The sequence below is a fragment of the Pteropus medius genome, unplaced genomic scaffold, assembly GCF_902729225.1.
Source record: "Pteropus medius unplaced genomic scaffold, Ma_sr-lr_union100, whole genome shotgun sequence".
NCBI classification, from domain to species: Eukaryota; Metazoa; Chordata; class Mammalia; order Chiroptera; family Pteropodidae; genus Pteropus; species Pteropus medius.
In genome coordinates, this window is record NW_024351073.1 from 4,690,285 (window position 1) to 4,702,983 (window position 12,699).

The following is a 12,699-nucleotide window of genomic DNA, read 5'->3' on the forward strand; positions in this document are numbered from 1 at the left end:
TGGATGGCCCTGGAAACCATGTGTTGGATTGCTTAACCCTGAGGTTGTGAAACATATCGTAAAATAATTCAAATGAAAAAAATGAAGCATGTAATACAAATATTTCCTTCAGAAATAGGAAAGGCCCACCCTTGCCAATGTCAGGATGGGATTTGCCTGGTTGTATGCAAAGCTGGATGCTTGGTATCTACCCAGTTATGTGAATTCTCACACTGTAAGGATGTCACATGTGGTCAGGAGCATGTCACATGCAGAAGTGTGTGTGTGTGTGTGTGTGTGTGTGTGAAATAAGGTTTTATTTTTGCAATTCTTATGAAGTCCCTTAAACTTGTCTCTGGCGATAGTTCCTTGAGGGACAGACGTGTGTTGTCATTGCAGAGAATAGCTAGGATTTCATTCCCCTCATAAGTAACACAGGGACCTGAGGATACAGTTCCTTGGCTGATAACTCTTTCTCTCCCACTCCCACTGCATCATCCTCCCTGAATATCTGGTAACACAGTGAGGCCAACTCCATGCTTGGTGCTTCCTAGGCTCCACCCCCATATATAAAATCTGACCAGTCATATTCAGTGAGTCAGAATGATGCCTCCAGTCTTCTGCCCTCCAAGCATCCTACACAAGGTGGGCTGCCAGTATGGCTTTGATGACATGGAAACCTGATCTCATCATTCTCTGATGAAAATCCTTTGGTGGCTCCCATTGTGTGGAATACAAGGCCTCTGTGATTTTTTCTGGCTACTTCTCCAGGCACACCTTAAAAATTCTGAAATAAACCCACACAAATATGGTCAGTTGATTTTCAACAAAGGTGCAAAAACAATTCAATGGGAAAAGTAAAAACTTTTCAGTAAATTGTACTGGAACAATTTTATATCTGAATGAGATTTGACCTTTATATAATAATATACACACAAAAATACATTGCTTGCTCTTCATACCATATACAAAAATTAACCCAAAGTGTATCATAGACCTAAATATAAATGCTGAAACTATAAAAGTTCTAAAAGTCCCTGTAATCTTATGGTAGGCAAAAATTTATTATCCAAAACTTGAAAGCTCAAATCATAAAGACATTTGATAAATTGGACTTTCATCAAAATGTAAAACTTTTACTCTTCTAAAGAAACCAGTAAGAAAAGAAAACAAAAGTGTAAGCCACAAACTGGAAGAAAATATTTCAGACAAAGAACTTGTATCTAAAATATCTAAATAAATCTTACAGTCCAGTATAAAAAGAGACAAAGGGTTTGAACAAATGCTTCACAAAAGAAGATATATGAATGGCCAATACTCATGTGAAAAGTTACTCAACACATTAGTTATCAGAGAAATGCAAAGTAAAACCAGTTAGTTACCATAACACATGTACTGGAATGGCTAAAATTAAAAAGACGGACAATACCAACATTTGTCAAGGAGACAGAGCTATCAGAATTCATACAGTCCATGCTGATGGAAACATAAAATGGTGCATCCACTTAGTTCAATTGCTCTGCAGCTGCCCAAATAGTTAAGCATACACTTGTCCAAATGGCATAGCCATTGCACGTATAGGCACTTACTTGAGTTAAATGAAAACCTGTCCACCCGAAAACCTGTACACAAATTCGTAATAGCCCCAGACTGAGAAAAAACTAAATGCCTATCAGTAGATGAATGGATAAACGAGTTGTGGTTTATCCGTAAAATAGACTATTGATTAGCAATAAAAAGGAGCATACTACTGATACACACAACTATATCAATGAATCTCAAAATGATCATGCTGGGAAATAGAAGCCCAACTCAAAGAACTGCATCCTGGGTGATTCCACTTATATACAACTTGAGAAAATATAAACCATATAGTGACAAAAAGCAGATTAATGGTTACATGGGGCTGTGTGACTTGGTAGAATGAACTACAAATTGGGTAATGAGATATTTTGTATCTTGATGTCAGTGGGGGTTTTGTAGGTTTATTCATCTATCAAAACGAAGTGGTTGCAGTTTGTCATATACAAATTAGTCCTTAAAATAGATTTGAAAATCCCTATGGGTGAAATATGTTCTCAAATATCTTTCTATTTGGGCAATTTAAAGTTCAGTATTCATAAATTATTGTTGCATTTGAATATAATTGAAAATGTGAATATGTTATAATAATTTTCTAGAGCTAGTACAGTTTTGAAGAGGGAGGAAATACGTGTGTACAAGAGGTAGAGCCATTTCCTGGGGAACCAAGACTAATGGTGAACAGCCTAAGATTAAGGATCAAGTTCACATACTCAGATCTAATCCATGTTTATTTTGTGAGGGACACCTGGGGTCTTTCCGTATTTATAACATAATTACATTTTTGAGAAATTTATAAACTGGTAAAACATTTCATTTGTTAAGCTTTAATGGGCATGAAACATGACATACACTAAAGTTTACATATAAAATACATATATTTGGAGGTACATTTTAAGATTCTGAAATGAAGTTCAGTATGTAATTTATGTTTCCCTTCATTATATAGTTATTCTTCTACTTATCTATTTCTACATTACCACCAGACATGATCACATATTGATTCTTTGTGTGTCTATCTACACTAAATGCTCTGTGTTTGTGATTTTTTTCCCATGTTGATCTTCTGTTGTTTTATTTATCACATCCTAAATTGTAGGCTATTGCAAGACAGTTATTTATTTAAACCTCAAGCAATTATCCATGTAAAAGGAAGTAAATGGAATACTTGTGGTTTATACAAATCTAGTACAAGGAACTATCTATTTTTGAAAAACAGATTTTTCATTTTAAATGTCCTTAATATAAATACATTTTACCCAGTTTAATAATTTGATTTAACCAATATTGACAGATTTCATGTTTGTTTAAGGTATTGTATTGGGCACTTTGGAAGATGCAAAAATGAACCAGACTCTCTCTTGGTCCTCTAAGAGCTCTCAGTGGCTTCTCATTGTCTTCCTGACTGATTAAAAGGTAGGCTTATCTGTCATTAGTGATGTATCTTGTCTCAGTGATTGCTTCTTAACAGTTTATTAGTATAGCTTAGTAATTTCACTTAGTGAAAGTGAAATAAACAGTTTATCACGAGGTCAGCTGCAACAAGGAGGGGCGTTTTGGGATGATGTCAGCACCCGTTACGGCTTGGTAAGTGTCATGCACCTTCTGGAAACAGCATTTAACCCCAAAAGAGAGATGAAGGATATATTTTTGAACAAGCGGCTTTTTCTGGCCCCTTAAGTCACGCCTTGCTGGAAATCAAGTTTTCATTAAAATCTACAGACCATATCACTCCCTTGACCTCCAGGGCAAGTCTGAGAAATTGATAAGGCAGATACAATGTCTACTGGAGAGACTGCAGAAATTGACGACCACTTGCCTGAGAATACCTATCATGTAAAATGCAGAACAGAAAGTGGAACTCAGGTCTTCGTAGTTCTTCTAGTCTTTGGTTCTTTGCATCACTTCATGACGGAAGTGAGAAACGAAGTGGAGATGCAGAAGGTAGGGCGGAGGTACAACGATGAAAGAGCATGATGCAAGTATTTTGTTATTAACAGGGCTACGAGCCTGCTTCTTATTTGGCAAACTTATTGTTAAGGCATCAGTATAAAAAGGGATGAGAAGTGAAAGAAGAGAAGAAAGGAGAAAAGAAAGAATGGAAATAGTGAGGAATGGCATCCTCTCAGTGTGTGGATGTGGAAGACTTTGAATCGCCTTTATTTATATCTGCCTGTTCCCATGTGTTTTGCTTTTAAGTGTCACCTGATAATGGCACACCCTATCAGTAAGACATCTGGAGACAACAGGAGGGCAGGAAGGGGTTGCCTAAAGAAGAGAATTTGCTAATGTTATCTTATAAAACATGCGAAGCAAGTTTTGATGTCGTTTTAGAAACCAAACAGTTGCCAGCAAAACTTCCCGCTGGCTTCTCTCTTAAGGCAAACAGCTTGAGCTTCCACAGTCACTGAAGTTCCTAGGCAACAGAAGTGTAAACTTGACAAAAGGCAGAGCCAGACTAGGGACTGACGGTAAGGTGAGCCAGTCAGGATGTGAGTATGCAACAGAGATTCTAAACCATCCAATTGGCATGAGAGAGCAAACTAGGAGGTGTGAGGAGGAAAGGTAAGAGAGAGGGGGCAAAAGGGGAGGGGAGGGGACCAGTCTTCCCAGATGCAGAAGAAAGCGTCCATAGTTTCAGTTCCAAGCAACTGGTGGCAACAGGTTAGCATTTAAGGTAAATCAATTTTTAAAAATGTATTATGTAGATTTAATCACTTTTGTTTTATTTTAACAGAGAGAGAGAGAAATTACTTTCTAAAAAGAAATCCTAAAGGTTGATGTGAGTTCTTAGCTGTCGGCCTAAGGAGGTAATAATAGCTTAGCACTGGGGGAGCTTTTGTCATCTTTGCAAAGAGGTGCTCAGATACAAATGCACGATAATAAATTTCATTCAGAAACGGGGAAGGAAGTAAACATCACTGAGCAGTCGCTATGTACTGGATACTTGAGTGTGAAGTGTTGGGTGAACTACCTTAACTAGTCTATGTGACCATTGATAAAACTGAACTTCAGGAAGGTTAAATATCTGCAAGTCATAAAACAAAAGATTGAGCTTTGAGTCAGACCGTGGTTTGTCGGATAGTCAAAGTTGTGCTATTTCGCATACCCTGCTGAATTGACCACTTAGAATCAAATTAGAATCAGAGTTCTTGTTAAAGTAGACGGACATAACTTATTAAAAAAATATATTAGAGAGCTGATTTGATTGATCATGAAGTTATGAAGGACCTTGGCTCTTGGCGATACCACATATTCAGGTGTCTATCACCCTTGACTTCAGTCTGGGATGTAGTTAAACCATACTAAGTAGATTAAATTCTTTTCTGTTTTTAGAGCTCTTATTTGTTACTCAAAATCTTACAACTGTAGAAATATTTTTATTCCGTCATCATGCATTTTAAATATTGATATTTAAATTGTGAGTATTTATTTGTATTTATATGTAAATAACAATGATCTAATAACAATAGAAACGATCAATTCCAATAGCAATCCAGTGGCATCATGATAAGTGCTCATGATATGTTGACAGGAGACACAAAGGATAAAGTCCTTTCCTTTAAGGAATTTAAGATCTAGCAGGACAAAGCAGAGAGGTATGTCCTAGTGCAATGTGGATGCTATATGGGCTTTTCACAGATTATACAAAGGAACACACAAGTTCCTTCACTCTGGTGAGAGTGGTTATGTGAGGCTTCACCATAGGGATTCTAGAAAAAAGAGTAAGACTTTTCCAGATCAGCAAAGGATGGAAGGTGTTCCTAAAAATGGGACAGCATGTACAAAGGCACAGAGATATAGAGCACTGAGGTGTGTCTGGGGTTCGTAGGCTTAGATGCCGAATAGATTTGAAGGGGTGGAGAATTACTAGAAGCAAAGCTAGAGAGATAGGCAGAGCCAATGCACACTTCAAAAACTAAGATGCTTGTTCTTTACCTGTACACAGTCACCAAAGGGTTTCACACTAGAGTATGAAGTTCGGGTTTTCATTTCATAAAGATTGCTCTGACAATCTGGAGGATGGATCGGAGGGAGTGAGATTGGAGGCAGGGACCCAATAAGAGGCAATTCCGATAGTGAAAATGGGAGATGATCATGTCCGGGATGAAGGTGGCATCTGTGGCAGCGAAGCCGAGGAAAGCAAAGGAGAAGCAGGAGGTGTCCGGATGTGAAATTCTGCAGGACTTGCTGCTCACTCAATGTAGAGAGTGAGAAGGAGTCTAGGATAATGCTCAGTTAACGAGCTGGGAAAATGGTGTTGCTGTGAGGCAAGGAACAGGCGGAAAAGATAATGAATCTGGTTCATTAAACTTGAAGTGTCTGTAGGTCGCTGAAGTGCAAATGTTTTGTGGGAAATTTGAAATCTGGCTCCAAAGCTCAAGAAAGTACATGCATTGGAATAAAGATTTGGGAGTCGTCACTATGTCGGTGGACATAGCTGAGGTTGCTATGGATTGGTAAGCGAGTGAGAAGAAAATAAATAACTGAAGCCTGGGGAACAGTGGCATTTAAAAAAAGCAAACAGAAAACATGGCTGAGACCAAATAGATCAGACCTCAGGGGAAGGGAAACAGAGGGAATTAGATTCATAGACATTGAGAAAAAAAGAGTTTGAAGGAAGAAGGAAGAAGGAAGAATGATAAATAGAGCCGGCTTGTTGGGCGAAGTGATATACGGACTAAGAGTGACTGCTGAAGTTGGCAGTCAGGTTAGCAATGACGGCTCCTAGTCTCAAAGGGCCTTGGCTCTTTCACTAACTTGTGGTGGTGAGGAGGTGCCTGGGAGCAAGGAGTGGGGGTGTTTGTAGAATACACTTTTGGTTTCAACTGCCGCTTTAATCTCTTTAATTTATGAATTAAGTAAGGCTTTACCTTACCGAATTTTTTTCCATGTAAAATTTTGCTCTTTATTCTAATTTCAGACAATTTTGTATAAAGAGAGATATCAAGGTTCATAAGAGCAGTTTTCTACATTTCAGAAACAAGCCAGTTGGCTTTGAGAGAAAACAGCAATGCGGGGTGATTATCGTGTCACAGAAAGGGCCACGTGCTGCCTTTCATAACACTCCTAGTGCCCATAAAAAGGCACGCTGCTCGTGACCTTTGGAGTGGGTTCTTTCGAACGTCTCTAGCCACGTTTCCATTTTGCCACCCAGTATCTCGTTTTCCTCCTGTCTTGGAATAATTTTTTTCCTATTATATCTTATAACCTGAAGTCAATTAAAATTTTCCTCTGTGCCGCAAACTGAAAGGTGTAATTTGAGAGAGCAGGACAGTTCAATTGAGAGGTGGGTCGAAGATGCTCTTACTTCCCTTGGAAGATCTGGTTTGTGGGTCTCTCCATCTCGGTGGCCCTCTGACCTTGACATGACCTCTTCACACAGAGGGAGGAGACAGGTCAAAGCTCTCTAGTCACTGACCGTTTCAGTGTTCTTACTAAGTGTGCTTTGGACTTGATATTGATAATAAGATTGTCCCAGGGTTTGCATATGAATGAGTGGTGACAACTACAGTGGTTCCTTGTTTAAAAAATGAGTAATCTGAAATCTTGTGGGTATTTTACAAAAAACCCCTGGGGAGGTGGCAGGTACAAAAGACCTTGCTCAGAATCTCAGTACTGCTACTTCGTCTGAACTGGGACAACCCTTAAATCTCTTTGTACCTCAGTTTCCTTATTTTGTTAAATAGGAACAGCCACGTTTCTTCTAGTGTATGTAGAGGCAAACTTGGAGAGTTACCAGATTTACTTGATACCAGACACATTTTCTGTTCTAAACAAACTGATTATGAATAATTTGTAAATAGGCCACCTGTTTAGCAGAGAGCCTGACAGAATAGTGCTTAACTAATATTCCTTATTCCTGTTGTTGTTATCCTTTGAATGGTCCCAGGGGACTGCAAACTATTTCTATATGGGACGGGAGACCAAATATTTCAGGCTTCATGAGACAGAAGGTATCTGTTGCAATGATCCAGCTTTGCTATTGTAGCATCAAGGCAACCATTGATACATAAACAAATACGTGTGGCTGTTTTGCAATGAAACTTTATTTACAAAACTGTGTGGAAAGGCAAATGTGGCAGATGGCTGTGGTTCGATGTTCCCAGGCTTAGTTTATTTTGGGCTATGTTTTCCTAAACTCAGGGTACCTTTGATTACTGCCCTTGGGAAGGTGGATCTTATTTGCTTTGAGGGAACAAAGATTGAGAAGGGAGAAATCATCAATGTACAAACTGCTGCTCCCCGGACTTATCTTTATTTCTTCAACCAGGGTATTCTGGTTGCTTCATATGTGTCCACAAGCTCCAGGCTCCAGAGAGCTGGAAGTGCTCACACTCTTATTTTCTGGAAGGACTCTGACAGAAGCTGCCAGTTGTCTGTTTAACAGCCAGTCTCCTCTTCTTTATAAACAGAACCTGAGGGACGGAAAAGTACCCAGCCTAAAATTAGGTTTCCCAGCTGTCTTAGTCTGTTAGGGCTGCTGTAACAAAATGCACAGACCAGGTAGTTTATAAACAACAAAAATTTATTTCTCACAGTTCTGGAGGCTGGGAAGTCCCAGATGAAGGCACCAGCGTGGTTGGGTGAGGGCTTTCTTCGTGGTACATAGATAGCATCTTCTTGCTGTGTCCTCACGTGTGGAAGGGGCAAGGGAGCTCTGCGGAGCCTCTTTGATAAGGCACTAATCCCATTTATGAGGGCTCTGCACTCATAACCTAAGTACCCTCCAAAGGCCCATACATACCTCCAAATGTTATCATTTTTGAGAGTTAGGATTTCAAATATCCAGAACATAGCACCAGCCTTTTTTGCAGAAGTGGCCAATGAGATTTAAGTAGAAGGCATGAGGTAGGGTCTTTTGGGAACTGTTTAAAAGGGGCTGACTTGGTTGGGAAGTGTGTTCTTGCCTTCACCCCTTTCTGTTTTCTGCTTGCTGGACTGTGGATGTAACAGCTAGAGCTGCGATGGTTACTTTGTAACTTTAGGCAAATTTGAGGAAATAAAATCATGGTAAGTTAGAAAGTTAGTTGTTTCTTGGAACTTTGACAACTGTCTGCACTGCCTCCAGACTTCTTTTGCATAAGAGGGAAGTAAACCTCTCTCATTTTCAGAGCCAACCTGTTTCTGTTATGAGTAGCCAGTGTGTCCTATCTGATACGCCAACCCACACTGACGTTGGGTTTCTATCCATTAACACCTCTTGTATTTCTGGAAGTAACAGTTAAAAGCATACCGGATGCAAATAACAGGGTAGATTTCTAATTGGCTCTAAAATAAACATTGCACAGACAGATGACTCCAAAAGCAGCATTTTTAAGTGACTGTAAAATAGTTACTAAGTAAGTGCTTTTGGTGACTAATGGTGCAAAAGGGCAAAAGGTAGTTAGAACCGTGGCTTTACGCCCATCGGAAAGTGGAGGGACGTGTGCAAGTGGGGTCTGTCTTTGCGTTGGGTTTGAAATCAAGGACGCCAAGGCCTCATGGGATATATATTTTTTTAAGTACCATCAAAAAATATGGTTGCTTCATTCTAAGAGTATAGTCACTTAGTCACTGAAACCAGGAAGTTTGGGAAACAAGTCTTTTCCTTTTTTTTTTGGAAACAAATCCAGCCAAAGCTTTGCTTACCTTTGTGTATAGATTTTTTTTTTTTTTTTTTTTTTAAACGCTGCCTCTTTAAGTCTTTCCATCTGGCAGACTGCCAGACTCAGAATAGATTGCCAGTAATCGCCCGGTAAAAACCCCAGAGACTCCAGGCAGAGCAGAGGGGAAGAGGGAGGTGCAGAAGGAAGCAGCAAGGAGTGTGCTGTTCCCAGGGGAAACTCACTGTGACAAGGACCCCATAACTCTGGGGCTCTATTTTATTAAATGGGAGCTTGTAGCCGATTGTGTTAGTTACATGGGTCCTTGAATATCAGGCTAAGCAGTTTTTCTTACTTCCTTTCGTAGCCAAAAATGCTACAATGGCTGCTAAATGCTGATAAAATTCTATGGAGACAAGAGGTTATAATGAATGGAGTTACTTTGCCTCTCCTCTCAGTTTTCAGGGGGAGCTGAACGTCTCTTCACACTGGATTTTTAGTTATTTTACCCAGGAAAAGGCCAATACCTAGGGTCAATCTAAACACTGCAGGAATAAGCTTTTGACAATTGTATCAGGAATACTTCTAGCCGCAAGTTACAGAGGTACTGCAACAATGGATTAAGACAATATGGGTTTATGTTTCTCACATGATACGAGTGCAGAGAGAAGCAGTTGGTTACACTGACTTAGTAACTCAGTGATGTTAAGGCTCTAAGTTAGTATCTCTGGTTCCCTTAGCCTTTCCCTCGTGGTTGCAGAAAGGCTGCCACAGCTCCAGACCTTGCATTTTTTGTTCAAGGCAAGAGGAGGCAAAGAGATGGGAGAGCTCTGCCCTTAGCACTTTCAGTTGAGTCTCTTTGGCTGAAACTCGTTGCACGTGGCCACCCCACTGACAGTGGAATGTAGCAGATAAAAGAGATTGGAGTGACTTTTGAATCAGCCAGTATCTGGAAAATCAGCTGTAATTCAAATTTAACAAAGTTAAAACTACCCTAAGAAATATAAACTTCTGAAAGGAATCTTGGCTGCCGCGTTCATCGCTATTGTGTGGCACATAGTAAGTATTCAATAAACCTGTGTTGAATTCAGTACCAGGACTAGGGGAAGGCAAACGAGTTAAGGCTTGGGCAAGTACAAGGTTGACATCTGGACAATCCTGAGGCTGAGGGCCTCCTTAAGCATGATGCCTTAGGCACCGACCTAGCTCTAATCCCAACCCTGGTTGAATGAATAAAACAAAATTTCGTATGAAGTGAGCACTTTACAACAATGAGGTTTATGAAATGTTCTTAAATTGGGCTATACCAGAAACATTAAAATAAGGACTTAATTCGCATTCCGAGGATCAGCAGAAAGAATGAAAGACTGTACTTTAGAAGAGATGAGCTCCGGATACCTGTGTTTCGATAACGGCTGAAACATGAATTTTAAACATCTTGAGAAAATGCATTTTGGTGCAGAGAAAATCTGGTAAGATGCCAGACTTCAGTGATATCTTATTTCCACAGTATATATGTGTGGAAATGTAGATTAAATACTGTCATACTATAAGTATTATGTGGACAAAAACCAGATATTTTAGATGTTTATATATTGCAGAAATAATTTTAAAAATAATTTTTGAGGAAAAAAAATAAATGTTATGGAAGATAATCAGCACAATAGCTTTGAGTTTAGATTTCAGGGGGAAAAAAAAAACACACCTGGCACATCACTTTATTAAAACAAACAAACACATAGCTCCAAGAGGAGGCGACTAAATGAAATTGGAAGGAGTTTACACTGAGACCTGAAATTCTGGAAACCCACACAAGGGCCCTGAGGTGAGGGAGGGGTCGCGTGCGGGACTCGTGGGCGCTCTGGCTTTGCTCTGCATTGCTGTCACCCATCTTCCTCTTCAGCGACATCCTTCTGACATTGCAAGGCAATCTCGTCCTTGAAGCTTTTCCCCTCTTCATTTCGTTTCTGGGACCGTCTCTGAATTCCCAAAGCAATTTATCGGCACCTCGGTGTAGTCGTGGAACACGGTGATTTACTCAGAACTAGAGGTCAGTGCTGACTCTGCCACTGTCTCATGGCACATTCTCAGGCAAATGACCCGGGTTCTCGGAGTCCCTGCTTATTCCCTGTAATAAGGAGGCAAGATTTGACGGAGCCTATCACACGAGACGATGTGCTGTCACGTGTGAAGCACTGAGCCTTGAGCTGGGCCCCTGGGGCGGTCATATGGTTATGACTGCCACTTCTCTTCACGCCTTTTACCCCGTGTTATGTTACAGACTTTTCTCCAGCTTTTCCCTACAAGGTCTCACTCCAGCTACCTGAGGTTGACTTGGTATAGTTACCTTTTATAGCTTAGATTCTCAAACTTAGATGTACCATTTGGAACCACCTGGAAACGTTAAAATGCAGATGCCCAGCACTCACACCGAGATGTTAATTTGCTGTGTGGGGGGTGGAGCGTGGGCATCTTTATATTTTTCAACAGCACCTCTGGTGGTCTCAGCACCATCAGCGTCCCAGGTCTCTCTCTATACCCCAGCTTCTCAACTTCAGTAGTACTGCTGTTTTGGATGGTAAATTTTTTGTTGTCAGGAGCTCTCCTCGCATGTTATCACCATCTCTCACTAGATGCCAGTGTCACCTCTCGCCCTGGCTGTGATGACCAACAATGTCTCCCAACATTGTCAGATGTCTTCTGGGGACAAAATTATACCCATGAGCCACCACTGCTATCTAGTACCACCTGAAAAATCAGCACCGTCCCTCTCGTAGCTGGAGGTGCTAAAGGTCTGTTTAGTTAAACCGAGCTCGGATGGGTTTGATGAAGGAACTCTCACGATGTCAACAACACTGATACATGCTTGTTATTATACCTTTTTGGGGTTCTCCAGCGTCCTATGGCGGAAGCCATGTCTCTCATCAAATGGTCTGAGTCTTTCATTTCAGACTCAGAGGAGGGACATCCTAGCCCTCGCTAGGCTACTCTGAGCAGTGGTATCTAATATTCACCCCAGAGGGGCATTTTCTAAGGGGAAACTTCTTAAGAAACCCCAGGTTTTTGCCATATGCCATGTAGCGGTAACTACTTCGTTGAACAGACTGGAGTCCGTAGAGATGGCAACCGTTGACTTTGAACATGGCCTGTTGTATGTTTCTCCCCATCTCTGGATTACACTTCTAGTATTAAAAGGTCCACTGAGTCTAAATCAAAATTCAGTGCTACACTCAGTTCTCAAGTACAGGGAGAAAGAGTAAGAACACCTCATGTCTGCCATTCCCATGGGGACCGGTCCCTATGCTCAGCGTCAAGACTGAGCTAGCAGAGACAGGCATAGTTTTGACTTGGATGTGAACTGGATATAAGGCAAATACGTTTTCCACATCCTGGGGTTAAGTATAAAGCCCTACAAGTTTAATCAATAGCTACCTGCTCTTTACATCGTCATTCTCTTCTCTCTAAAGAGCAGAACGTTTTAAAACATCACATGGAACTACTATAGCAACTCCTGGTCCCTTGTTATTGAAATGGCTAATGTAATGGTAGAGGT

General features: G+C 40.5%; 1 protein-coding gene across 3 annotated transcripts in view; it reads left to right on the forward strand.

Moving 5' to 3' along the window:
• The first annotated feature begins 213 nt into the window (after positions 1–213).
• Positions 214–12,699, forward strand: part of CAPSL (calcyphosine like) — a 34,880-nt gene continuing 22,394 nt past the window's right edge. For 2 of the 3 annotated variants that reach the window (XM_039842672.1, XM_039842671.1), the window contains exon 1: positions 214–2,976. The gene's annotated coding sequence lies outside the window, so the exon portion shown is untranslated. Of the gene's footprint in view, positions 2,977–3,962; positions 4,238–12,699 lie in introns of those variants that run through there. The other variant, XM_039842673.1, reaches the window with a different exon arrangement.